This window comes from Lonchura striata, chromosome 1 (assembly GCF_050655825.1).
Source record: "Lonchura striata isolate lonStrDom1 chromosome 1, ASM5065582v1, whole genome shotgun sequence".
Classification (NCBI taxonomy): Eukaryota; Metazoa; Chordata; class Aves; order Passeriformes; family Estrildidae; genus Lonchura; species Lonchura striata.
Genome location: NC_140703.1, coordinates 92,163,622 through 92,190,276, shown reverse-complemented (window position 1 = coordinate 92,190,276; position 26,655 = coordinate 92,163,622). Strand labels below are relative to the sequence as shown.

Below are 26,655 nucleotides of genomic sequence, written 5' to 3'. Positions count from 1 at the left end.
GAAGTATTTTCCCAAAACTTACTTTCCCTCTTTCCAAAGTAATTTAGAGTCACTCTAATGAGAGAAAGTTGTGATTCAAACCAGAAAACTCTACATCTTAAGAACTGGACAAAAACCAGTGAGTAACTACATTAATCCAGAAATATTTTCTAAAATCTCTAGCACGTGAAGAAGCCTTCTGTATATTTATTTCTCCTACAGAAATGGCAAAAAGGAAGAAATGAAAGAGCTGGACTATAGAGAGTAAAATTTTATATGAGGTACTAAATAATCTCTCAGTTTGCAGACCATAAATTGCACAAAAATCAGCCTTCATATTTTTAAGCTCCAGAGTTTACATAAATTTGAAAAATGATTCACATCAATATCAAAACACAAAATAAGATTATGTCTCCTGTTTGATAATGGACCTACAAAGCATGAAAATCATTCTTCTTTAATCTTTCAGTTAAGTCTACAATACAATACAGAAAAAGAATGGTAAGATTGTATGCAGAGGTTGCTATGCAAACAGGGAGCCAAAATCTCATCTGAACCTAAGGTGAAATTCACAGAATTGAGAATATTTTCTACTTTCAGCTACAACTAGCTGTTCTAACTTCCCACTGACAGCTGTGGAGAATTTGACCTATATTTTCTAAAAGAAATATCTTCTTTTAATAAAACATATATTTTTAGATTTCATTCACTCTCTTTGAGCAGCTAGTCGTTTTAAAATAAAAATACTATAAAGGAACCCCTCCACACCCCATACTCATATCAATGAACAGCCCTCGGGAGCACCAGAGCATTAACCTCCCTGATAACTGCATTAACCTTTCCCCAAAGGACATTTTCTCTGAAACTGTGAAAATCTGCCAATCTGTGTCTTCCACCATATCACCCCATGCCCTTCTGTTGTGAAAGGGCAATAATTACTGTAAAACAACAGTTTAAGGCAGAGACAACTGCACTGATGATTTAATCAGGGAATTTCTTCATAGGCTCTCCCAGTAGGAAGGACTTATAAACACTGCAATCCAGAGTATTTTCAAAGTCAGGAATAACAAATATTAATTATCTTCCATGGACTACCTTCACAGCTGTGTCTGTAAACTGACATACAGGAACCAGAACCGTGAGGATTAATTACAAGTAATGAAGCTCACTTCTGCATTGCACAGTTAAACACAACTCCCTGCAAATGAGTTTGACCTTTCCAGCACCACATGCTCTGGAATTCCTTGCTCAGAAGGGGATTACCTGCAGCCAGCATCTTTACATGGGAACCAGGATCACGTTTGAGACAGGCTAGGAATCTGACTCTATATTCAGGCTTTAAGAAAGACAAAATGTGCATTTGACAGAAGGCTGGAGACCCTCTTTTAGTGGATGACACCATGTGAGCCACTGACAACTTAAAAGGCTTCCTGTGTAAAATTCTCAATAACACATGTGCAGACTTGTGCATACCTGTGAAAGGTGTATCTGCACTAACACATCTCATGACAGAGAGGCCTGGGCTGTGAAGCTTGAAACTACCCCAACATCAGAACAAGATTAGGATCACTGCAAGATTGAACTAAAGAGTGGATATATTATTGACAAACTATTCAGTCCTAGTACCACACTGAGAAACATTCCCATCTACTCAAGTGATGCCAATAAACAAGTAATAGGATGAAATTCTATCATGTGTTCCATGGTGGTATTTTGGAAAAGAAGCAAGGTCATAGGATTGTACAGCAATATTTTGCAAAATGAACATCAAAAATTGTATCTAATGTAATTATTACTTTGGAAACACATGACTTTTGTAAGCCAGTCATATCAAAACACATCTTCTGCATTTTTTCTTGAATCTGACATGCTGCAGCCTGGATTTTATGGACACAAAAATATAAAAGAAAGCATTAATCAAAAGATCTCATTGGCCTCAAATGTACTATTTTGTGTCACCATTTGAGCAAAGAAATGTGTTATGAAAGTGGTATGAAACTAGAAAAAAAAAAAAGCTTTAAAGGTTTCCACAGACATGCTGATTCAAAAAATCACATTTTTTGAAAGTCTTAAAAGTCACATTTGACATCAGAATTTAATGACCCTGATAAACTTAATCCTCACAAGCAGAGAAAGTCACTTCCTTGCCCTGGAGAATGTGGACTGCCTCCTCCTTTAATGTGCTCACTTCTAAGGCTGGGAACAGCCAGGTTGCTGACGAGTATTTGCAGGTCAGTTTGCATTTTCATTGACTTTGGTTGCTGCCTTAAGTCATCCCTCCCAGCAGAGAAGAAACAGTTTTAAATGCCACAAAACTGACAATCTCCACTCTAGCAGAGGAAAGCCACTAAATCTGACATCACTTCTCATCACCTACACTTTATAGGTCAGACGTGTCCAACTGCAAGTTAAGATTAAAAGTGGCTCACTACTAATCTTGGCACAGCCATTAGTGCCGCTCTAATACACTGTCTGTGCAGCAGGATGGGAGATGAAATAATCAGCTATCTGCCTGGCCTCTGACCTTGGCTTCGAAGTGTGTGGGGGTGGGAGAAGCATTAAAAACATATTTAATGATCGCTTCCCCTTCCAGTCAAGTTTAGTAAAAATTTTAACAAAAAATACAAGTAGTCTGACTTCAAAATCTTTCAGAAGATGCTGACAACTCTGACTTATGTCATTCTCAGTCAAATAAATACCATTTATACAGTACCTCTCGAAACTGGCATGTCTCCCGCTTTGTATTGCAGCTGTTAGCATGACTCGGGGTTCAATGCTCACAGCAGCTTTAAAAAATTTTAATGAATAATTACACCAGCCAGTTTTCCATATCACTTTAACTTCATCAATATTATTACCTTTGAGATATTCATGTAGACATCCCACTGGAGCATTAAAGAAAAGGCCAAGGATAACATATTTGGATCTATAAATGTAACATGGAACTGTTTCTGGTGATTTCCCTAAGGATCTGTTCCCCGGGTGCATTTTTTTTTTTTTTAAACAAAACCTGTGATCTGTCACAAATAAAGAAGCAAGATGAAATTCTTTTTCCTTCCATGCATCTAAATGAATGCAAATTATTAAGATTTCTTGGAAAATCAGTGACCATAACAAAACCCTTTTGTATCCCTTGATGAGCAAAAAAGCCAGGACTGAGATGTGAACGGAATTTATAGAGCAGAAATACTTGTCAACTTCATCTGAGTCAAAAGGTGTGAGGTGTAAGAAAAGCTCAAAGATAATGATTGCATCATATAGAACCCCTCAGTCTCATTCTCTTTTAATTACCTTCATCACTACGGAGACAATGGGCTTTTTGTTTGATTCTTTCAACTTCTTGGACTGAGTCCTGATGTCCTATTAACCACAGTACTGCAAATAACAGTGAAGGGATAACTAGCCTTATTAAGAATTACATCAATTCACCATTTCTCTGCTCAAAGCATCGAATCTGTACTGTCCTGCCAAACCACCTGCTGATAACAAACATGGAAGACCGTGTTAGTGGTAAAAATAAAAGGTCTGACGTTTTACCACCATCCCAAACAACCATGGCAGAGCTGCTGGCTCCTCCTTGCTGCTGCTGAAAGGGGAAATGCTGCTGGGAGTCAGCTGAAGGTCGGTGGCGGCTAATGCTGCTGCTGCTGCTGCTGCTGCTGCTGCTGCTGCTGCTGCTGCTGCTTCTTAGCATGCAGAACTAGTTTAAGCACAGATGTGATTCAAAAAACCTGCACAGATGGTTTTTGCCAGTGACTCTTCAATAAGTTACATTTATATTCACTTAAGCTTGGTGTAAAACAGCAGCATTATCGTTAAAATTAATGAATTCATGCTTTGGTTTTTTGTAATACTTACTTTACTGTTGACTGACTTACCTACTTCTGTACTGTCTATTAGACAACAGAAGGCAAATTTTCACCATCCAGAGTATTCTCAGTTCTCTAAAATTCTTCACTAAACAGGAAAGTTTATTACCATGAAGGAGTTGTGGTTAAAATAAAACAAACACAGATTTCCTGGGAGAAAAATGGCCAAAGTTTGAAGTGCAAGTACAGACATAATCCTAATAAGGTTATATTTGGTTCAAACCAGTGACTCTAACCTACATATGAACAAAACAGCCTAATCCCATGCTTGATGCCAGTGCAGGCTTGGCAATATAAATAATTTAGATATTCAACTTTAGGTAACCCAGAGCTCAGTTCATCATGGAAACTGTGACTAGCTCCTGCCTTAAGTCATTCAGCTAAAGAAAAAGGTTCATTTTCTAAAGAGAAGCACACTGAAGGTATCCACATGCCATTTGTTTTCCATTTCCCTGAATTGCCAGGTGACAAAGAAGTCAGTGTATTCTTATGGGATTTTTCCTGGTCCCCAGGCCTGGCTGGCTGGGAACACCACTTTCACCCACCAGCACCCCTGTAAACTGTTGGGGAGATCTCAGCTCCGGATGCCTCACGAACCTCTTTTCTCTCCTCTGTTAAATCACACTGACAGTTCACCAGAAGGGCCAGGGCAGCATTCATCACTCCAAGTAACACCAGCCACAATGCACAACCCTGCAGCTGTCCCTTGCCCTAATCTCACCCCCCTGCCTTACATTTGGACTATAACCATGCCTGAACATGTAACCTTTATGTAGCTAGGTTATCTAGGGATTTTTCCTTCAATATTTCTTGAATATTTTATTCTGTGAGCACTGTTCATAGTAATTGAATAATCCAATAATTCTCAGCAGTGACGTACTGCTTAGTTTCTTTCTAATTTGAGAATGATGATGCCTCAATAAAAGAACTGGGGCAAGCCAAAAAGTAAAGGCGTTTCAGGCAGCAATGAAATCTAAAATGCTCGCCTGCATCTATTTATTAATGTCACTGCAGAGCAAAAAAGCAATAGAGCATCAAAATGAAACTGCATCTGTGGCTCACCTATCGCCAATCAGACGCACACGGCGTTAATTAAAGGCTGTAGTACAGGTTTCCTTTTTTGAGCCTTTCTGCATTATTTCATGTATAACCCAGACTAAGATGCTCTGATAAAAGCTCAGTAGAAAAATGTCCGAGCAGCCTGCCAAGAACCACACAGACTTGGCCTGTGGACAAAACACAAATACACAACTGTGGAAAGGAAAACAAAAATGAGGACAGAAAGCCAACTACTCTTGAACCAATTGTTCAGGATCAGAATTGTATTGGAGAGCACTGGGCTCCTGACTGCGAACATCACTTGAGCAGAGAAAGGATATACGAGGACCTCTGAAACAGCCCCACCCACCCAGGAGTAACTACTAACCTTTGGGGAGCAAAACATTTCCCAGGAGCAAAGCCTCCAAGAGACTGCCACAGACTTATGCTACTCCTATTTGAGTTTCTATTATGAAAGAGCAGGAAGGTATTTTGACACTGAGCCAGATTTTTGACAAGAATGCATACGAAGTACCTCTCTGCACAGCAAAAACCCATATCTATGTATCTTGGGGTTAGCCGTTTATTAGCAACTTTTTTTTCTGGTAACACCTGGATCAGACAGCTTCAGTTTAACAGTGGCCCTCCTCTAGTTTGTGCAGTCCTGAAGAACTTTCATGGTGTTTTACAGCACTCCACTGTTACAATACAGTGTTTTCCAAGAATTCATATACATTTACTTATAGCTAGATTTATAGAAGAAGATTTCATGTTGATCAGCTGACAGTACTATACACGCAAAACAACAGAATGTCTCAATTTTGATACTAGTATGATTTGAGAAATGCTATTTCAACTGAGAAAGAAAAGTCAGAAAGAATGAGATCATGAGCCCTTCCCTTAACAACAACAAAATGCCAGAGTGGAATAAGACTGATGGATCCAGCTACTACATTTGTAATACATTTGTGTTCATTGGTGTTTCCAGGTAGACAGGTTACCCAGGCTTCTCCTGAAAGGGAAAGTATCTTGGAGGAAAAAAGAAACCAAAACAGTGAAAGAGAGTTTTACTGTCTTTTTCTTTTCTGGCTGAACCTTCCCTGCCCAAACAAACAGGAAAACGAAATTGAACTAAAACAAACAGCAAAAAACAAAAAACAACAAAAAAAAAACACCCACAAAAAACCACAAAAATAATCCCAAAAATAACAAACAAACCAAACAACCCAACCAACAAATCAACCAAAAAAAGAGACATTTCCATGCTATTTAAGTCCTTCATTTGAATAAAAAATTGATTCAATTTACTTTCTTTTTATATTTTTACCTTTTTGTATCATTAGTTTATAGCCACATAAACAGTTTTGAAAACACTGAACCAATTCTGTAGCTCTGTGTTACCTTGAGCTGCAGGTTTTGGTAAATAATGAACTAAACCAATTTACTTTAGCTTGATGTCTAAATTTCTGGATGGTCATTGCAAACTAGACCCATTTGGAAAATCACCCATAGTAAAAAAGCTAGCTGCCCTCTTTCCTGGCATTTATCTCTCCTGTCTCCTTGAAAGGCACTTTTTCAACAACCTTCTTCTCTCTGGTATGTTGTTGCTGTGTCTTCCCAAAGAACACAGCAGCTTGAGGAGCTCTAATTCCATCTGTTCACAGATGTAATTCAGCTTCTTCTGTTTCCTAATTGAAGGTACAAAATCCATCACATAACAGGAGCAAAAACCAATTACACCATGCCTTACTGCATACAGGGTTTACACACTTAATATTGTGATAACCCAAGAGACATTTATCCTACCATTGAATTTCATTAATGTACACCAACTAAAGAGGCAATGAACAGCAAAAAACCTTGACAATTTCAAATTAAATGACAGTAATTAAGTAACTTTCCTATATCTTATTATGGTAACACCTGAAACTGCCTATCAAAAGCCAGCAATGTCATGAAAGGAACCACAAGAAAATTTGACCTTTTAACGTTCACTGCTAAAAAAACCCCAAAAACCAAAAAAAATCACCACCCCCCAAAACCCCCCAAAACCTCAACCAACCAACCAACCAACCAAACAAAAACAAAAACAAAAACAAAAACAAAAATCTACAACAAAACCAAATCAAACCAAAAACAGTAACAAAAACCCCAAAGAAACCCAAAAAACAAAGAACCAATAAAAAAACCCACAAACCACAAAAAACCAAACCAAACAAAACCAAAAACCACAACAACAACAACAACAAAAATCCATGCAACAAAAAAATCCTGCAAAAATGTAGTTCTGTCATATGAAGACAGCCAAGATGAATTACACAGCTGTTTAGATAATTAGTAGGTACTTTACTAGTAGATCATTTTCTATTCCTGAAGTGGAATTACAAAGGTGGCGGGTCACCTTTGCTTAGTCTCCAAAGCCTTTGGAAAAGGGTCAAACAGGAGGACAGAAACAACTTTGAAAATCACTGACAGCCCTACAGCTCACTGGCCCATAGTAAATACAATAACAAGCACTAAGGCATGTATCCAGAAATCACTTATCTGGAGTCAAAAGTTCAGAAAAATGACAAGCAAAGCACAAGCTTTCTTCACAACTGTACAACACACAAGGGCTGGAGTACTGAGCATCTCAACTTTAACAGAAGGTCTGAAGCAGAAGCTCAGAATTAATGGCCCTGTTTAATGGCAAAAAAGGACATGAACTCCGTCAGTGCCATTCCTGTTAAAAAGACATACTGCCCAAAAGACAAGGTCCACTTTGCCCTTTTTCTTGTTATCAACAGGATTTAAAAAATACAGCGGACATCTTACAGCCAAAACAGTTTCTCTACTGATGCTTAATGTAAAGGTTGTGCCTGTCATGCACATGTCACCTGTCCCCCATATGTAGCAAACACAGATCTGCTGACATGTACCCTCCAGAGACCCAGGAGAGAGGGAGGATTTTCCAACTTTTAAATGCAAAATCACTAGGCTTATTCTTCCACCTCTCCGTCTTCTTTTTTTTCTTTTCTTTCATATTATTTCCCTTCCATGAATTGCCCGTTTTCTAAGCCTCATCCCACTTTTCCATATTCCAAACAAAATTAGGATTCTTCTTTTTTTATACACTTTTGTAACATTATCGGTATATTTGTGATCACCTTATTTAGTGCCTTGTTTCAGAGTAAGAACGTGTGGTCTGTTTTCAGACTGCTTCTGTGTCTTATGCCAAAATGTCCCAGACATCAAACTTTGCTGGAATCCTACTTAGTCTCTTCTCTTACAGCATGTATGTTGCCATTTTTATTCACCATTTCTGCTGTTTCTAGCCACGTAATAATGGTCATGCATCCCTGGTGCAAATATCTTTACATGCAAGATTTCAAGAAACATAATGTCAAATGTCCAGCCACTTAAGCAGCTGAATATCTGTTATTTGTAAAGGGCCATTCAGTGATAAAGTGAAAAAGAACCTCCAGCAATACAAATATATATGCAAAGTGACCAGTCCTCTTACTGCAGCAGCTGCTGAGGAAACACAGGATTTCCTTGACTTAAAAGAATTGAAGTGATTCTACCAGGTGGAAAACAATTACTGCAAGAGCTCTGTATTTTGCTCTAGTACACTGCATTAACCCTAACAAGGTGATCAGAACCAGGAAACTTTTTTCCTTTTTAATTTCTTTGACTGCTGTAAATAAAAAGCCGACCCATTCCACCCAGCCACAGTCACTTCCTTCACCACAATTTCCCATTCCCATCCAAACAGCATCAGATCGATGGCATGCCTTAAGAAAACAGACCTTCAGCAGCACACTGCCATCACTCTCATCAGCCTTGCCAGGCTCCCAAAAACCTGGGGAGCTGCTGAGGCCAAGCACCCCAACCCTGCTGCTCACAGATCACCTGGAGGCTCTGAAAGCACTTCTGACTTTTGTGAGAACAAAAATCAACACAGCTAAATATTGTAAATACAGCGCTACAGGTGATTTACCAAAATGCAATCTACAGGCAGCTATCTGCTTGTAAACTGTGAGTTTTCCTTTTCATTTCCAAGTACTAGAATGAAGAAAAGGAAAAAAGAAAAACAAAAAAACCCACACAAACAAACAAAAACCCCAAAAACAAACAAAGAAACAAACAAAAAAACCAACAAAAAAAAACCCCAAACAAACCAAAACCCAACACGCTTTTTTCCCCAGGACTCCTTTCTTGTATTAGAGGGACATCTCTCAGGGCTCCCCAACTATTAACATGAAATCAGAAGAAGTAACACCTGAAATTGTCACTTGGCACTCCCAGTCATGGCCTGTGATCCCACGTGGAGTCCCATAAAAGCACTCCACACTATGCTCCTTCCCTGGCCAGCCCTGACCCAGCAACAGCACATCCAGGTTTGTAAACAGCAAATCTCAAAGGAAAGGTGGTGGTCTAGTGCAGCTGAGGTTCACCTTGCAAGGAATTCTTCCTGAGATATTCTGAAGGAAGGAAAATAAACTTGCATTATTTCATTCTATCACATTTTATCCCTTGACTGGTCTGATTACCCCCCACTCCAGAATCAGGAAGGTAGTTAGAGCAGTGTCTTTGCCTCTTTCCAGGCCATCCCCATTGCTCATTCAAGGCTCAAGGTTTGTCAGTGCTTCAGAGAATCCCTTAAGCACAGTACAGCTTTCGCCTGCCTAGAATGACCATGGTGCAGATTCTGCATTTTGTTTGTTTTCTGATACTACAAAAGGGAAAAACACCCTTGAACTGTTTATGAGTCTGTAGGTACACAGGGATTTCCTTGCTGTGTGGCCACAACTCAATATTCATGCTATTGTTTATTAGTGTTGTAATCTCTTTCACAGACAGATGATAAAGTAACACCAACAACTCAAAGACACATGCTGAAAACATATCAATTAAGAAAACAATGGATTACAGGTGGAGAAACATTCAGTACAGAGTAAGTTACCCATCAGCTTTTTTATCCTAGAATGGTCTGGATTGGAAGGCATCTTGAAGATCATCTAGTTCCATACCACCTTTTATATCTATTGGCTTGCTCTGACTCATGATTTTGTAGTTCACTGGACACACAAAGAAAACTGAGGAAATGTTTCAGAAACTATTTTTACAGTATCATTTATTATCGTTCTTAGCTCACTGTTTCCAACTGTATATACATGGATAAAACTTCTTCCTCTAACTTGACTTAAAAATGCAATCTAAGCATCACACAATTCAAAATAATTGTTTGGTTCCATTAATTACTGCATGGTGAGTCAGAGTTTACTGAGCTTCCAAGCAATGACAGGACACAGTGGAATGAGAAGAGGGCTGAGAAGAATAAGGATAGGCTGGGGCTTAGAAAGCCTTCCACACAAGAAGACACAGAACAGACTCAGCCTGGGCAGCATGAGTATTCACACTTTCTTACTGCACAAAAATTGTTCAGTGAAAAATTATCAGTCAGCAGGCCTAATATAAATCAGAGGATAATCTTTTTGCTGAAAGCATAATTATAACTGAATCTGAATGCTACAGGATGTGGTAATAGCCAAAATTGTATGTGAAAAGTTAAAAAAAAAAAAAAAAGACAATAAATAATAGGTTTCTCAGAGGGTTTCAGAGAGAAATCCATTACTGACCTCCAAACTATACACGACACCCAGCTTGGGAAACTCCCAAGCTGCTGGCTGCCAGCAGCAGGCAGAATATACCACTTAGAAAAATTGCTTTAAAAACATCCTCCATTTTAGACTCATTCCCTGAGCACCCCACACAGGTCACCATTAGAAACACGCTACTCAGTGAAATGTATTTCTGTAGGAAAACCCCTCCTGGTTTTGCATTACGCTCAAAAACTGAACTGCTCTCAAGGCAATGGAGCCAGAAGAAAAGCAGCAGCAGTGCCTGGTGTATACATGTATAACACATTTGCATTTTAAAAGCAGTATGTTTGCCACAGCTGAAATATTCTTACTTCCCTCAAGTAATTCAGCATTGCCTTTGAGAAAAAGTGGCAGGCAAAGAAGTGGAAGAAAAAAAAATCCCAACAGACTTAACCTATGGGCATCTTTGGAAGGTCTAGGTGGCAAAGGCTTCCTCCCTACCTCTCCTGACAATGCAAAATCAGTCCTGTTCAGGCTATTGCCAGAATTTGTAGTCCCCCAGCTCCTGCACCAAGCATCTCATGGGCTGCATGGAGGACACAGCCTTTGGGCACTGAGACATCCCCTCCCACCCCACTCTTCCCCCAGGAACACCAGCTGCTCCTTCCCTCCATGCCTCCATGGACCAGTCAGTTCGGGTACTCTCCAGGAAGGGTAACACTGCCACAGAGGAAAACATCTTTTGCTTTCTTATCTGCACAATGCAATGTGGGGAGAAGAGTTGCACCTGCTTCCCTCCAGACTGGGAAAAACCATGCCTAGATCATCCAGCTGCAGGGCAGCTCCGTGGGTGCTACTGGCACCTTCAGTTACGATGAAGTGCCAATCCTGAGCAGGGAAACACCGACTTTGTTCCTGCCAGGGAGTGCGTAGGTGTCAGTGCCAAATCCACAAGTTAATTAAAAATTGTATTTTCTATGGGAAAACAACACGGCCAGCATAATAGAGCTATAATTATAGCCAGGTTTCCACTGGCAACTTGCTAATTGATTCTTACTCTGTTTCTTAAAGGAGAGCAGGGCTGCTGTCACGCCCTCTTTCGTTCCTGCTGCTGTAATTTCTCCAGCAATATTCCCAACAAAATGTCAATACATTGTGTCTCCGCTCTAAAAGGAGATCAGTATGGTGTTGCATGATATGCAGCGTCCTAAAAAGAAGTTGCTCTGCCACATGGCAAATCAGTAAATGTGTAATTACCTACATAATTTTATAGAGAGCATCAAAAATGAAAATATGATAAATCTCATCTCTCCTCAGCCCTGTTCTGTTGTCATGGCAACTGGACACTTTCTCTCTTTCCCCCCCTCCTTTTTCCCAAGGGACAAAGAAAACCACCGGAGACTTCACCAATCAGCATACATTAAGCACAAATAGTTTGCCAAATGCATTTGTTCACTGACATCTCTTACTTCAGTAATTGTGTGCATTGTGCTCACTGAAGTGAGCTGCTGCAAATACACTGCCTGCTTTCTGCCCAGTACATCCCTGCAAAACAAGGCCCCTATTCTCTCCTCCACCTCCACTTCCCTACACATGCTCAGGCAAACTCTCTCAAGTCAAGCTGGGTAGTGTTTTTTGTTCCATTTAGCCATTATATTCCTGTTTACATGTGCATGGATGAATGGAGGTGAGCTCAGTTTGAATCCACCTGTACTGCTGAGTCCTAAATTTCTCTGGTGAGCAACAGGTTGAAGTAAATACCTATGTCCTGTAGGCAGCCTTTCACATGTGGCACACTACAGACAAGAGAAGCAAGGTCTGGGATTCGTGACCCAGGTAAGTGGAAACCTTCACAGCAGTTCTGCTTGTCTTGCAAGCATCACCTCGGCTGCAGGATGTTTGTGGACTGGGTCTGGCACAAGTCCGGCCTGGGAAAAGCAGCTGGGTGCTGCCTCCCACCCGCCCTCAGTTGCTTACTGCTGTGCCAAACTTAAACTGACAAGCTTTCAATGTCCCTGCCAGGTGTTTGGCAAATACCAAGGAAGCACTTTGCTTTGGTTTCATTGGATGTACTCATTAAAATGATTCTTCTATTCCTGAAAACAAGGCTGGGGAAAATACAATTTTTGTGGGTACTATACCCAAGATCTTCATAATTTTTTTTCAGGGTTGAAAACAGGAGGAGAGGGGCATATCTGTTTGTTGAGAGGGGCATAGTGTTTGTATGAGTAAGATGTACTTCTCTCTATTCCTGTGAATTTTCCACGGAGTTTGAGTATTCAAATCCCTCCAAGCCCCACCACCCACATGGAATGAAGACCATCCATACTGGTGGATGCTAACACCCACATGATATTTGTGACACTGGAATGAAAACCCAGGGAAAGGGGTACCACCAAGCCACTGCACACGCCCCTAACAATGCTGGATGCTCCCTGGCCTCGTGCCCGTGCCTCCCTGCTGCAGACAGCCAAGCAGCTACTGGCCACAGGCATGAAGAACAAGACCCTGGTCCCACAGGCAGCGCGTGGGCAACAACCACCCGCCCGTGAAAATGCCCTCCTCAAAAATAATGGGGCTTCTCAGTGCTTCCAATACAAATGGAGACAAAGTGCTGCAAAGGCAATGATGACCTTCTGTACCAGCTGTCAGGAGGCAATGTGGGACGTGACATCAAGGATAAAGACTTGCTGGCACCCTGCACACCCTGCACCAGCTATGGCCACTTGCGCCAGCAGTCACCAGGCATTGTTCTCGCAGATGTACCAGGCATTCTCCCATTTCGGGTCATAATGAGCTGCAGATGTGACAGGCATTTCAGATTCTGAATCTGCAGCAATGAGACACTCCACATAGATGCTTCTGCCTCATTTTTACTTGCTAATTTTTAATAATGACAATTTAACTTCATTGTGTGTGTCATGTACTGTAACGGCCAATTCAGAAATCATCCTAAAGGGCTCTGATTGCTTAGGAAATCTTGCAAATAGCTTTCCAACATTCTTTCATAAAGTGTGTATTCTAAAAATTCAGAATTTCAGAATTTCAAAATATCACTTTGATAGTTCTCTAGAGGGAAGTAATAAATAATTAGGAGGCACGATACTTTGGAGATACAGAGCCAATGCCTCAATTAGAGGCATCCCCATCTCACTTTTAAAGGACTTCAAAATCAGCATGAAAAAAAGCTGATATTATACAGAATATATTTACACACATCAAAGAGTAAGTCACAAGTGAAAGCTTAATTAAACTGAAATTTGGGTTGATCAATTAATTCATGCATTTCAGAAGGGAAACCACCTTATATAACTCCAAGAAACTATGATAAATGTTGGAAAGGCTAGACTTTCCACAATGAGGCAAAAATCAAATCTCTCCAAAATTTCATGTCATCTCAAAACTTCATGCTTCTCCTGTAACCCTTTCACATGATGATGCAATTAACTCCAATTTTCTGGTTACTTTTGACATCGAGCTAAAGCCATATACATGATCCAGAGATACACACTCCCACTGTGGTTAAGGGTACAATGAATGTTATATTAGAAAGGACCTGAAGTTTTCCTACAGAGTTACAACTCCTCCGTATCAAACTCCAGAGCTCACTCTAAAAGCTGCTTTCCAGAACTGTTTATTTAACATTAACCATGGCAATGTTAAATGCCTCCTCATTTCAGGGAGGGGCTGCAATAATATAAGCTTTGCAGATGCCTGCAATTCACAGAGCAAGATTCTTGCAAGTTATGTCTGGATATCAGTGTCTCTCAGCACTCACGAAGACAGATTATTTTCCAAAGCATGTGCTAAAATGCTGCAGAGGAATACTTTTTCGTTTCCAAACCCAAGAAGTTCAATTAAATGATACTGACTTCTGTCTTATTCTGCTCTAACTAACTGCAACACACTTTACATGTTTGTTTACTAGTTAAAGTAATAACCCTGAGAAAAGTTTTGCAGCAACATACTTCATGTAACAAAGATAACAGATCTTTAATAGATATGCACATCATATTCACAAAGGGAACATGTATACACTTATTTTGGTAGCATTCTTATACTTCACTTATCCATGCCTTAAGCACATATCAACTGAATGCAAGTTTGGCAAGTGTATGGAAATGGCTTTTGCTTACTAGAAATATCTAGGCTTGAGATTTATGGATTTCTAAAAAAATGTGAATCTGTACTTCATATTAAAAAAAATATACAAATGTTCCTGAAAAACAGTCTTTTTTACTTTCTAAAGTATTTCTTCCCATTCTATGCAATTTGCCCACTTGTTACAGAAAAGAATTAATTCTGTATTATGAAAGATTACGGTGTGTAAAGTCTCATCTCAATTAGCTAATTTTGGTGTCTTTAAAAAGAGGGACAGGTAAACACTGAAAAGACACACTCAGAACAGAAAAGGAGTTTTGACTTCAGGTTTGGAAAGACAAGCATTCCTCCGTAGCTCAGATCATCGCAGCAGGTTTCCAGGAATAAGTAAAACAAACCCAAACCAATGCGGGAGGGGGAGTAAATCCTAAAATCTAGGTCAGAGGAAGAAAGCAGAGAAATATGAAGCACCATTTTTCATGAGACTCACAAGTGATTGTGTGAAGGTCTCATCTCCTGCCACACTCATGCCCATGTGCCACTACTTGTGGAGAGGAGCCACAGGAATGTTCCACGAAGGGGCTCAAGTGGCATCTTTGGCAAAGCACAGGAGGTCACATGGGGGTAATAACATACCTGGCTGTACTGAAGAAAGGTCACCTCAGGGAGAATTTGCTTACAGTGCAGCCTGCACAAAACTTAATTTTCTCGATAAAAAGAAGGGGCAAAGAGCAAAAGGGACTCCTGAGAAATTCTGTTCTCGAGGTAAAGCCTACAAATATAGAAAGTCTCTACTGCATTTTTTCATAAACAGACCAGATATACAAGTGGTTCTTACACCCCAAATTTTATGATCCTCTATTTGCTATCTTAATTCTGCTGCTCAGCCACCTGGTTTTACATTTACAGATGGCTTTGAGATCACAGTTTGTTATCTTATTCAAACATAATTAACAAACACATTTCATCCTCTTGCATCAACAGGGATCTGACTTTTCATGATAGAACAACAAAAATGGAAACTTCAGCAGATATAGCCAGTTATTGCTTTCTGTCATACACTTAAGAGACATCTTTAATACCTCCTTCTATTCTTGCTGTCTTCTAAATAAGCCCTTTCCTATTGTAAAAGGGATACAACTCCTACTTAAAGTCACTATAATTTTTCTTGCCTTTGAATAGAAAAGCAAATTAACTGATAAATGCATCTGTTATTTTCTTATCTTTTGTGTTCAATTAACCACTACCATTCTGAGTGACAAAAACTGTCTCTTACCATCTGCTCACTAGAAATCTGCTTTAAGGCTGTTTATAATTTATTGATTTTATTGATCCTTTTTTTTTTTTTTTTAATTCTTAAGGTAGTGGATTTGGTTTCCTTCTGGCTTTTACTTTTCTGCCATGAAGCTCACAGCACTGTATTTGAAACAAAGAAGAAAGAAAATTGTTGGACACTGTACCTTCTCATTGCATTGCAACCATACCAAACCAGGGCAAGTATAAATTTAAGAGCTGCATAGGAATGCACAAATAACTGGCATTCCATCAGAAATTTTCTTTCTAGTATCTTGCAATGCCTTAATCCTCAAAGCCTGACTTGGGCAGTGTGCAGAAGGCAGAAAGGCCAGCTGGCCGTGTTGGCCCCACGACCATTTGTCTGCCTAGAGCAGGGGTGTTTTCCAAGCTGTCGGGAAGCAGCCCACAAGGACAATCCATGTCAGGAACCCAACAGCCATTTCTAGCCATTCTCCTTCCCAAAGCAGGTGTAAATGCAGGCCCAGGGTGAGACTGGGTGGTGAAGGCACGTGTTGGTGGACTGGGCTGACTCTGCCCCCACTCGCACCCCAGGGTGCCCCCCTTGCACCCACGTGCTGCCTGTCCAAGGCTCATGTGCTCACATGGGTTTTCACAGTCTCAAGCTGGGAGCTGTAGTCAGCTCTGGGGTGATGGCAAAACTTTCCCTGCAAAACTAGCTGGGGCTGGGCTCTGAGGCTCAAGGCTGGGGCTGGTGTGGCACTGCTCATCCCTAGTACATATCAGATGCTTCCAGCCCAGCACTGAGTGATCCTGGCCTCTTCTGATGAGAAGCACTTCTTTACCACTTCTGTGAATACAAAAGCAAATTATCTGATTAAGACAGCTGTTTTTTTCCTAATAATGTATGTTTAACTATTTACAGTCTATTCCCCCTTTTTTTGGATTAACTTAGAGTGAAGTCAGTCATGAGAGTCTTGATCCCCAGTGCTTACTTTTTACTCTGTCTGGTTCTTGCTTTGTTTGCTTCAGTCAGCTCTTCCTGAGCCAGTGCCTCAGCACCCTCCTGGGAATAACTCACTCTGGGGAGTTCTCCCACAAAGCATGGAGAAGACAATAGGCATGGCTGTCTATACTCCATGCAGTTTTGTCATGTGATCCCAACAGTTTTTGTATGCTCAGTTTGGGTCTTACAGCCTCATGCCATGCCTCAGGTCATGCAACATGCAACTTCAGATTCATGAAATAACACCATGGCTCCAACAGAAAATAAAAAAATCCAAATAGAAAAGAAAAACATAAAACCCACCATGCTTATACCTCAGGGCTACTAGAACACCACATGGGCCTCAAAGAGATTCATGGTTAAGTTTTATGTGGACTGGATGCACTGGGTATGCTCTGGTTAGAGCTCACCATAAGTAATACAGGTGCAAACGAATCTGTGACTTAGCCTCAGGGCTAAAGGTTAGTCCCTGTCTTTCTTCTATGTTAGTCCAGTGGGTTTGAGAGATAAAAGACTCCTTTGTTTTGTCTGCCAGCAAGACAGACATTCAGTATTTCAAAGCACATTGTCCAACTAGTAACTCCTAGCATCCTTTTTCATACTTCTTGGAAAGCATTGTTCCTTGCTGCTTATCAGGAGTCCTGTAACAACTCCAGACTGCATTGCCTTTCTTATCTGACCTCTTCTAGTACTATTTTGTCACTAACACTGAACTTTTAACAATACCAACCCTTACAAAGCAATTGTAAAACTCTTTTCTCTGCACAGAACGCAATGGTTAGCACAGCAGGCCAACTTTCAGGTTTTGTGAAAGCCTGTCTGTGCCTCAGTTCATTAGGTATGAAAGTGAAAAAAATACCTAAACAACTATTCTCTTAATATACTCCATTACTCACAAAGATTCTGAGGATGAAAACATCTGCATCCCTTCCTTTTTTATGCATTACGATGAGAACACATAGCAAAACTGGACACAGCTTCGTGAGCCTGACTTCACACACACCTGACTTCATTCACCATGTAACCCAGTGACAACGTGTCTCCACTCTTCAGTCCTTCCAGCTGCAAAGTGGATAATCCTAAGCCCTCAACTGTGAGGGAGGAATTACAGATGGCAAAAGAGCTCAGTATGAATGAGAATGAGAAGTTTGTGCCAGAACAGTGAGGAACCATTAGTAACTGGAGCTTTGTTACTTCCTTCAATGACGTCTTCACTAGCCTCTGCAGAATTTTTATTCAAATTAGGTAGGAAAACAGTTCTTCACTGTTTTAACAGAAAATAAACCTCCTTTATTTTTTTTCTCAGTTATTTTCTTTAGTTGGTACCAGAATAATTAAAAACGTTTAATATCCATGATTTTTCTGTATTCTTTGTTTTCAAATAAGCTTTTCTTATCTGTGAACAGACTTTATCTATTTTCTCAAACTGTAAGAGATTTACAATAGCTAGGGATTACAGTAAGATTGGGTTTTTCTTCATTTCTTTTAACAATCTCAGTGTCTTCTGCAGAATCCTTAAATCTGGTCCTTCTGTAGTTGAAAATTATCAACTATTGTTTTTCATTATTGCTTTTCCTGTTTTATTTGTCCCATGAATCCTGATCTTTCCATTCCTTGTATAAAAATCTATACAAGGATAAAATATGTGGAAGAGAGATAACTATATAATGCATTCCAGAGAAGATTTATCTATAATTTACTAAGTTCATTTCAAAATCACAGCATTTGTATCAGTTTTGTTTCCATTTTCTATAGCAGCCCTCATCAAAACATCACTTCCTTCTTTGCAAGGGAAAGTTGTTACCATGGTATCCCCATTATTCCTAACACAGAGACTAGGGGAAAAATCTGTACAGCTCTTTAGAAAATTTTCTTAATTTCAATGCAAAGATTTGCTGGGGAAGTTGCAGCTGAACTTGTACCTGTTCTGCAGGCTGAGGGCAAAGGGAGATTGGTCAGTGGCTGGCAGCAGGACATAGAGAGACTCTGCACCCAGTACAGCTCCCATCTGTTTCCCTGAATTACAATCGTGTCTGGGCAAACACCACAAATATTTCAGTGCGGTGTGGCATAAAAAAAGCTTTCCCATATCATGGCTGTTTGCATATGAATTTTAAATAGTACTACTACTCAAAAATGGAAATTTTTTGCAGGGAACAGCTATACTTTTTGACTCCTTGTTGTGCTGTGGCCTGACTGAAACCACTATGGAAAAGCATGGAGAAGTATCTGCAGAAAGAATGACATTAAGAAAAGATGATTGGCCTCTGAACATGTGATTAATAGATATGATCACATCTGGAAAGAGTGATCCCACTCTCTGGGAAAGGCAAGGGTACCCAGGGACAGGGCTTGGGAGGCTGGTGGGTTTGTTTCCAACTTTGAATGCTGCAGCAGCACTAGGGCTACAACAAGATACAGGAAAAAAATGCTGCAAAATGCAGGAAAACACTGTCAGATGTAGCTTCCCCCTGCCCAATCTGGCTCCAGGGGCAGAAAGGCACTTCCAAGTCAGAACTTCTCCTGAGGGCTCCTTTTGCGGTGGAACCTCTTCAAACCTTTTCCTCTTGAGCACCTGGGTGAAACCACCACCTACAGAGGCTTGCCCAGGTTGTCTGGGCACCCTCAGCACTTATGTTTCCCCAGGAGATGGGAAGCTCCCTTTGAGTAAGTGTGCTGGCTGAAAACACGAGCCCTGCTCCAGCTCCTGCCTTGGGGTTTGTCTGACCCTTCCCCAGGGCCCACAGATGACACCTGCCCCACCTGCCCACACTGCTCAGGAGCAGCTGTGGCAACAGCAGCATCACCACACCAGGGAGGGATATGCTGCCATCAGATGTCCCACTGAGACAGTAAAAACCTTCAGATTCCCCAGCCAGGGAGCAAGGATGGGTATCTTCCAGTTACAGAAATTTATCTGGGGGTGTTGACTTGGCTTCAGTTTAAACTCACATTAATTCAATTAGAATGGCATTTTCAAAATAAGAATTTAACTTTATCTTGTTTTGAAAATGTTAAAAGGAAATGTTTCAACCAATTCAAAATTATTGCTTTTATTTTATATTCAGCCAAAATGGTTCAGCAAGCAGATTCAGATGCTCTAAGACTTCTGGAGAATAACAAGCTGGTAGGACAGCAAATTTTCGCAGAGCTCTAGCCTGGATTTGGTTTTGTGCAGCTCTGTCCTTGCTGCAGATTTAACTTGAACTATGTTCACTTCTGCTCCCCTCTCAAACTGAGCTGCCACTTTAGAAAATGGCAGAGTGCAAGTATCAGGATTAGTGAGTGGGATGATTTTGTTAACAGTGCAAACATACTACAGTGCTAACAAGATGGTCAAGTGAAGTTTTTGGATGAAGGGTTTATTTGTCAAACAAGCAGTTTCAGAAGCATTAGTAAGATTCACAACTTCCACTTGAATTTAAAAAAAAATCTGGTAAATATTTGATATGTGTTACATTGCAAAATATTTCGGAGAACTCCAACTGCTCTGTTTCACCACTTTTTTAAAAAATAAAAACCCAAAGGTTTCTCATCTTTCATTTTGATACACCCTTCACAAGTGGCACTTATCTCTTGCCAAATGTCTCAAAATATCATTTTGCATCAACATTGACAAAATCACCACCCACAGCCTGTTTCATTGGACAACCAGAACAAGTTTCACAATCAGAGACAGTTCTCTGGTGCTGGCTAGGGAACACAAGCATCACCTCCTGTCTGATGGGTGGTGGCATCCCTGGTGTCACAGCCCTCCCTGGGGCAGCAAGGGATCAGTGGCCACTAAGCCAGTTTTTCTCTTCCTGACCTGGAGGGTAACTGAGCAGCCTCAGCACTTCTAGGGGTAGGAAAAAATAGATGTATCTGGCACAGCTCCACCATGAGCCATTTACTCACTAGTCAGTGAAGCAGATGCTTTGTTTTCTGGCTCTCCCCAGTCTAACTCACCTCTGAAGGCTGTAGCAGCAGATGAGACAAGTGTGTGACAACAAACTGTTAGTGGCAATTTTGAAGCCTGGAAGTATTTCTGTGTCAGAGAAAGCTGGCTGAGCTGCTGGCCTCTGCTGAGGCAGCAAGGAGAGAAAACCCCAAAGGATGGCTGATCCGATGCTGTTGGTGCCCAGCTGCCTCTTGGAGCTGCCACAGGCTGCAGTACCCACCACTGCAGAGACACCATGGACAGTGAACTGTGAATTCCTCTGCAATGCCCATTGTCATATTGCAGTGAATCACCATTGCAATCCCCTTCTGTACTAGATATTCAACATCTACTCCAAAATGTCGCTATTGGACACAAAATTAGTACACAGAACCTTGGTGAGTTCAAGAGAGAAAAAGAGCCAATTTTATTTCTGACCTCACAATATATAGAATTCCAAAAGGGACAGTGGATTGGAGGATGAAATTGCCACCTCTCCAACCACACTGGTCAAACCAACAGCCCATCAATTCTCTCCTCCCACAAAGAAGAATGCAAAACAATAATTATTTACATGAACAGTGCATGAGAACTCCAGTAGAAATATGTAAACATTATCAGAAGGCTAAAGAAGTTTTATGAGAACTTTAAAACTGTCAAAAGAACTATAAAAGAAAACTTAACACTTTCAAAAATCAGGGCAACACCAAAATAATGTTAAAAATAACTGATTGACTTCCAACAAGCAGATGGCTCCTAGATCCTTCCCCATTTTTCTGCACCCCATAAAACTTGGGTTTTTTTATTCAATATATATACACTGTGATATTAAGACATTACAAGTATTGAAAATATAGCAGTTTAAAAATATATACACTGTGATATTAAGACATTACAAGTATTGAAAATATAGCAGTTCAAAACCTGATGTAATTAAATATGCCCTCTGAAGAAAAGCTCTGAGTAGTCGCTGAAACTTCCAGAGCTGTTATTCCAGCATCAGTGTCCCAGTATTCCACAGAAATTAAACAGCTGAGTAAAAGTAAAACTTCTTTCAGGCTCCTTCTGCATAGCAAGTAGTCAGATGGATAAACCTTTGGGAGACACAGCTGACTGGATACTGCATCTCATCCTCCCAACTCAGTTCCTGCACAGGAGTCTCCAAATCACAGTAATGTCTACTTTTCCTCTGCTACATTTACCAGGAAAGCCAGCAAGGCTCAGCCAGGACCTGAACTCATGGCAGGCTTCAAGAGCTGCAGGGAAAGGAGGGAGCCAGAGCCCAAGTGTACAGCTGCCAGCAGGCAACAGCCTGGGGGGGGCTGTACCCAGGCCATGTTAAAACTCTCTTCTCAAAGGAAGCCAGCTGGGTCACTCAGGCAGCTTGGAAGAAGAACAGTACATATGGAGCAGCCCCTCTCTGTCTAGAGACAGAATCCAGAGGCAGTTTAGGGAGATAAGCTATGAGACAGTGCAGGTTCACCCATTTGCTTTATGGACCTGATTGATAAATTCTGCTTTTCTTGTGGGGAAAAAATCACCAACCCCTCAGCTTATTTATATACGAGTTGTGTCTCCAAAAAGAGCTTTTCAACCATCTTTAGGCATTAACCAGCATTGAGAAATCTCTGAGAACAACCTTATTTGTTCAGACTGGGCTGAACAAATTTGCTTTTTTTTATTTGATTTTTTGAGTTTCTAAACACTTGCTAAGGAAAACATGGGGCAAATGCCCATCTTTAGCTGGATCCTGAATTAACAGCTTGCAGCCCATCATGTGGTTAAATGGTCAGGACAAGAGACTGCTGCTTGCTCACACAGCACCATGAACAGGCTCTCACACAGGTTTCTCACCATCAGGAAGGAAGCATAAAGTTCCTTGAAATAAATAAGAGACTGTTTATAAAGCTGACTGTGTGATACTGCCCTTCGTCTTTGCTTCAGCACCAAGGACATCAAGGCCTTTAAGCCGTGTGCAAGGCAAGCATGCCTGCCCCCAGTCCCTTGCAGGCTGAGAAACTAATGGTGAATTCAGATATATCATCCTAAGTGACAATTAATTGACCTCAAAGTTGCAGCAGCTCCAGAGGCATCGTCGCTGGCTCTATTGTTCTTTAATATGTCATTCAGAGAAGGTTAGCAGGCTCCTGCAAGAGACATTTGAAGGACTTGCTGAAGCAGATTGCCATCTCAAGAGAAGATTACATTATGATTCCTTAGACTCCAGTTTTATCTTAGGGTGGGTGATTTGTGTGCTGGGTACAAAAGAAAAGAACAGACATTTCAACATTTCTCAAAAGCTTTTAGTTTTCAAGGGACTTACAACAGACATCATAAACTTTGCAATAAGCAAAGTGGATACAAAGACAGCATCTCAACCTTGTCAGACAGCTTTGCTACACCCTGTTGATATATTAATGTCACTGAAAAAAAACCAGCTGTAACTCAGAAATGGACGTCTTGTAGCATAACCAAACATTGTTAAAGACCTGCTGAGTTTGGAAATGAGAAGTCCTACACTAATAAAAAATTAAAGAACTTCACTCCAAAAATGGAGGTAAAAAATAGCAAGGAGATGCCCTTTCCCAGTATCCAAATCATCAAACTCACTTCTAGAGTGCCTTAAGAAAACACACTATTTGTTTTGTGTCACAGCATAAAAACCCACAACCACCCTGTGCTGGTCTTTGGCAAGGATAGAGTTATTTTTTTTTTTATTTGTGCTAGAAACTATGTGCATAACTCGGGGATGTTTTACCTATCGATGAGCAGGGCTCATTGCAGAGGCAAGACCCGTTCTGCCTCTCACCCCACCCCACCAGTGAGAGAGTTGAGAGTAGACAGCCAGGACAGCTGGCCCCCACTGACCAGAGGGATACTCCAGACCATAGGAAGCTGGAGGAAGAAAGAGGAAGCAAAAAGTGGGGGACTTCTTCTTAAATTTTTCCTAGGCATTTTAGCAGCCTTGAAACCTAAACCTGCAACCCACCCAGCTACCAGGAATGACAGGGCAAGGGTGGGTATTTGGGGTAGAGGGTTGTGCCAGTGTGCAGTATTGGTCATCACTCCAACTCCAGTGTCCCTGGAAGCACAACCCAGCAGAGACAGCTGCAGTGGGAACTGCAATGGACACCAGCTCCAGACCCATGCTGACTGCCCTGGTTACTTTATTTGGACATTTTGCAATCTGCTTTCATGACTTTTAAGCATCATCTTCTTAATTCATTTATGGCAGTGGTGGAGACGTATGGATTCTATCCCCTTCCAAAGTCATCTCTTCTTTCAGGCTTTATCAGCTTCTTTTAGATTTAGCAGTGTAAGTTCCTATCTTCCTTTTTCCACACACAGAGTACATCTGTAAATGAGAGGCTGAGAGCTACATGAGCTCAGAAAAGGTGTTTCAAGAAAAGCAAAGACAGAGAGGAAACACAGCAATTTCAGTTAACGAGGGATGCAATGTAGTTTGATGCAGAAGAAACAGAGCCTGACATTTTTCTCTGATTTCTGTGCACATTTATGTGTGGCTGTGGGTACAAAACCCATTTTTTAATCATTTGTGTAATACAGGACACCAGTCTAGGTTGGTCAAAGTACCACACTGGGGACTATGCAGTCAAGACAAACAGGAATTTTGAATTGCGTTTAACAAAACAGAAATTCTGAGCAACTTCCACAGAGATTAAAAATAGCTTAATTCAACTGCTATTGTGTAAAGATGGAAATTATTAAACATATTTTTCTTTGGTTATGCAGGCTTCCTCAAAAAGCTATTTTCAGGGTCTTTTTACAAGGAACATAAATGGGCTGTTTCAGGAAACAGCAAATTAAAATTATCTTTAAAATTATCTTATTATGTTCAGACATAGGCAAGTGGATGTGATTTTGACACTCATGCCTGTTTCTGAGAGAGGACAAGCCTTTCTAGTACACTTTGGATAACATGAAAGAATCATGAGAAAATTCCTAATACTTTCAGATAACAAGGTGGTAGCTGTAAAGCATCTGCAAAGCTGAATAGTGGAGCTGGAATCCAAAGTACAAGCACTGACATAACAGAAACAAAATCCATTGACTTACGTGGTCCTTCATAATAGAGGCTCTGCTACCCCACGCGTTATATATCTGTGAGGTTCAAATGTACATAAGAAACTCAGGTAAGGCACTGAAACCCCCCAGGGCAGGAAGACAAAAAGTGCCTTATGGGGTCTGAATCACTCTTCTATATAGTCCTGCTCCTGTTGCTGTCCCCGGGCTCACTGTGGCTGGGGAGCCACCCTTACCTCCCAGGCAGCACCGCAGGGGGACCTGCTCAGAGCATGGGCAGGGACGGTCACTCACTTGCCCAGTACAGTCTGCTCCAAGCTAGACACCTTTTGGCACAAATGTAACTTTAAAAAGTGATGTAGTTTTCTGTACATGGGCACAAAAAACCAAAATGAAAAAAAGGCAGCATAGAAGTTGAGCTGTATATTGGCTAGTTTGATGAATACATCAAAGGGAGAACTACTTCAGAAATACAAAGCCTTATTATAAAACAATAATGAAAACAGATTTACAATGTCTGATTAAACAAAAGAAATCAAGTTTCTTGGATAGTACACCAGATCCTTGTTTGTTTTAGTTTATTAATAAATTGTGATAATTACCTTCCATTGCTTTGCTTGTAAGAACTTAGCATCAATATTGTATTTGTTTCCATTAAAACAGTGATTTATAGGCTATCTCTTACACTAAAACCATTACATAAAGATCAATTTATCAGTAAACTTTAATGGAAAATAAACTGGAGACAAGATGTTCAGTTCAAATCAGATTTAGCCTATTATTGGGTTTCAGGCTAAGGACAGAGAGAATTGAACCTTTGTATATTAAACAATAGTGTAAGCAAATGCAGTTTGCATCTTTCTTTGTTGTCTGGATTTCCAAAAGTAACCATACCCTTCTTCATTGTTAATCCTTTATTTTGTGTTCAATTTGAAGCATGAAAAAAGGACTATGATGTGACAGGGCAGTTTTGTATCATTTCCATCTCACCCACAGGAAAAGGAATCCAGCAGTATTCTGCAATGAGTTAACAAAAAGATTTGCTTGGAGTTTGACCACTCCAGGCAATCTGCCCAAGCATCCCTGAGGCTGCAGGACAGCAGGCAGGTTTCCAAGGGAGGACAGAAGGAAGGACAGCCTGTGCCTAGTGACTGGCTCCAGGGTGGGCACCACCATTTTGTGGATGAAAGTCAAAGCAAGTGCTGTCCTCCCTGGGATGGACTCTGGGAAGGACACTGGGATGACAAGAGGTCCAGTCGGAGGTGAGCTGTCCCAGTCCCTCACACAGAAGAGGACATTGTCCCAGGTTACTGCTGTACTGGCCTCACAGAAAGGCTATTGGACACGCAGTTCTTTCAATGGATAGGAATAGGAATTTCATCTCAAATCCTTTGTGATGTACAAGTGGTGCTCAGCATGTCAGAAGCCACCAGAGACCAACCACACAGCAAACCTGGTCTGCAGCAGGGGTACTTGGTCATTGGCAGCAAGTGCAACCATGGAGCTCTTCTGAGCTGTGCTCCTCATGCTCTAGCAAGAGCCAGAATTAACTGCAGGTAGTACCTGTATATTCTTATGCAAATCTGTACATACTACACCTTTAAATGCATCTATTTTCCATTTTCCTAATCATGTTTAAGGGCAAACAACAGCGTCTGTCAAAATCTTCACTTTTTTATTGTTTTTTAAGACATCACATATATATCTGAAGTGAACTAATTTACTAATTTGGTCCGAGATTATTACATGTCCTTTATGGAATAACTACTGAAAAACTGCACCATAAATACACAGGTACAGCATCTGATAAGATAAGAAGCTTTGGTTCTCACTGAAAATACTTTGCCATGTTAGTAACAA

At 40.7% G+C, this 26,655-nt stretch overlaps 2 protein-coding genes across 3 annotated transcripts in view; both read right to left on the bottom strand.

Moving 5' to 3' along the window:
- Nucleotides 1-26,655, bottom strand: part of SH3RF3 (SH3 domain containing ring finger 3) — a 322,774-nt gene that overhangs the window by 261,622 nt on the left and 34,497 nt on the right. The window lies entirely within an intron of this gene.
- Nucleotides 1-26,655, bottom strand: part of LOC146768767 (uncharacterized) — a 127,866-nt gene that overhangs the window by 67,298 nt on the left and 33,913 nt on the right. Inside the window, exon 1 of the mRNA XM_085558364.1 lies at nt 1-26,655. This exon is cut by the window's left edge and continues 62,659 nt beyond it; it is cut by the window's right edge and continues 33,913 nt beyond it. The gene's annotated coding sequence lies outside the window, so the exon portion shown is untranslated.